The 2,486-nt window shown below is 42.0% G+C and overlaps 1 non-coding gene across 1 annotated transcript; it reads left to right on the forward strand.

Annotated features, from left to right (window-relative positions):
- Positions 1-82, forward strand: trnas-cga (transfer RNA serine (anticodon CGA)). The gene has a single exon. It is a non-coding gene; the product is annotated as a tRNA-Ser (tRNA).
- Positions 83-2,486: the final 2,404 nt, after the last annotated feature.

Consider the following 2,486-nt stretch of genomic DNA (forward strand, 5'->3'; position numbering starts at 1 on the left):
GCTGTGATTGCCGAGAGGTTAAGGCGTTGGTTTCGAAATCCAGCGGGGGTTCCCGGCGCAGGTTCGAATCCTGCTCCCAGCGATATAGTATCCTCTTACTGCTTTGAATTTTGGATATGTTGGAGCCTGAGCTTTGTGATTAATTTAATGTTCGATTGGAAAGAATCAGAAGTAATTTGAAAACTGACAAGTCATCGAAAAAATCAATTATATGTCGCAACACAAGAAAAACCCCACCAAATTTCAACATGAGTGAGTTTGAACGCAAATACAGAACTATCGTGGAATTTGAATATTCGGGTGGGAATGAAGCAAAATTAGAAGCAATGCAAAATATGTAACTGCAAACGATGAATGCTTCATTTTCTACGATCTGTTAAAAGAAAGGCTGAGATAATATTTCCGACCCACAATTTGTGATTATTTCACATTAATAGAGTCACAGAGTCATACAGATGTAGAGCAAGGAAACAGACCCATCGGTCCAATTTGTACATGCAGATCAGATATCCTAACCTAATTTATTCCCATTTGTCAGCACTCGCCCTATATCCCGCAGAACATTTCTTATTCATAGCATCATCCAGGTTGCTTTTAAATGATCTTATTGTACCAGCCTACACAACTTCCTCTGGCAGCCGCTTATATACACGTCCCACCCTCTGCATGAAAATGTCCCTTAGGATCCTTGTACAGCTTTTAACTTTAACTCTAAACATATGCCCTTTAGTTTTGGATTCCACCACCCGAGGGACAAGACCTATTCTGTTTACCCTACTCACGTCCATCATGATTTTATAAACCTGAATAAAGACACGCCTCAGTCTTCGATACTGCAGAGAAAACAATCCCAGCCTCTCTTCAGCTTCTCCCTTTCGCTCAAATCCTCCACACCTGGGAACATTCCTGGCAATCGTTTGTGAAGCAGTTCAAGTTTCACAACATTCTTCTGATAGGAAGGAGATAAGAACTGCACACAATATGGCAACAAAGACCTAACCAGTGTCATGTATAATAGCATCATAATCTCTCAATTCAAATACTCAATGCTATGAACAATGAAGGTAACAATACTAAACACTTCCTTCACAAACCTATCAAACATGCAACTCAACTTTCAAGGAATTATGAATCTGCACTCCAAGGTCTCTTTGTTCAGCAACACTTCCCAAAACCTTGCCATTAAGTGTGGATATGGAAAAAGCACAGCGGACCATAAATGTTCCCTGAACGAGTCCCCAACTTTGCGCTGAAATGGAGATGACCACATTAAGAGCAACAGATGCAGTAAATCGGGTTTGAGGAAATCCAGGCAAATCTCTAGTGGGTTCCAATAATAATTTGGGGCCTTTGCGAGTGATACGAGAGAGTAGAGTAAAGTAGAGAGAGAGAGAGAGTTGAAGAGCTATATTTGTCAGTTCTACCATATACATGTGCTGCAATAGAAAGGTGGCAATATTGCTTGAGGAACAAATTGCTGTTTGACACACAGTCATACACAGGGCAGCTTAAAGTGCATAAAATGTGCAAAACATGCAAGTCAGCACAATAATTCCTGACAAGACAAGACAATAGAGACAATGGTGGACAAATTGCAACGTAACAATGATTGATCATGAATAAAATATTGTTTTAGCAGCCATTTAAAACGTCGTCCAACAACTGCAAATGGAAGAGAGTGTGATTATTCAGTGTCAAGAAATCTGATAGCTTATGTTTAAAACCTTTGTAGAGTCTGGCTGTGAGCGACTGAATGCTCTGGTAACTTTTGACAGATGGCAGGACTGTGAAGAATTTGAATCAAAGATCTGTGGGCTCGTCCACAATCCTGCGAGCCTTGCAGACGCTGCTTGTGGGGTAGATGTCTGTAATGGTGAGATGAAGATTCCAATGATCGTCTCAGCTGTCCTCACTACCGGTTGTCAGGTCTTATGATTGAAGACGATGGAATTCCGAACCAGGCAATGATGCAGCTGCTCAGCGTATTCTCAATCAACCCTCCGTAGAATGTGTTGAGGTTAGCGGGCGTCAGATGAGCTTCCCTTAACCTACGCAGACATCAGAGCCGCTGTTGGGCTTTCTTGGCTATGAAGGCAATATTGAATGATCAGGTGAGATTATCTGTCAGATGGATGCAAAGAAATTTGGTGTTCTTCACAATCTCCACGGGGGAGCCATTGACACCCAGCAGAGTCTGATTGTTTTGTGCTCTGCTGAAGTCAACAACCATCTCTTTCCTTTTGTCCAGGTTCATAGACAGGTTGTTGGCTGTGCACTAGTCTGTTAGCCAGAACATCTTCTATCTGTATGCTTGCTCCTCATTCCTGTAATTGAGACCCACAACCGTCATGTCAACAGTGAATTTAATAATATAATTTCGGTTGGACATCAATGCCCAATCGTGTGAAAGCAGGGTGAACAACAGTCAACAGAGCACACAGTCCCGTGGTTTCCCCGTGCTCAGTGTGATGATTTTGAAGATGATG

Source organism: Hemiscyllium ocellatum, chromosome 35 (assembly GCF_020745735.1).
Source record: "Hemiscyllium ocellatum isolate sHemOce1 chromosome 35, sHemOce1.pat.X.cur, whole genome shotgun sequence".
NCBI lineage: Eukaryota > Metazoa > Chordata > Chondrichthyes > Orectolobiformes > Hemiscylliidae > Hemiscyllium > Hemiscyllium ocellatum.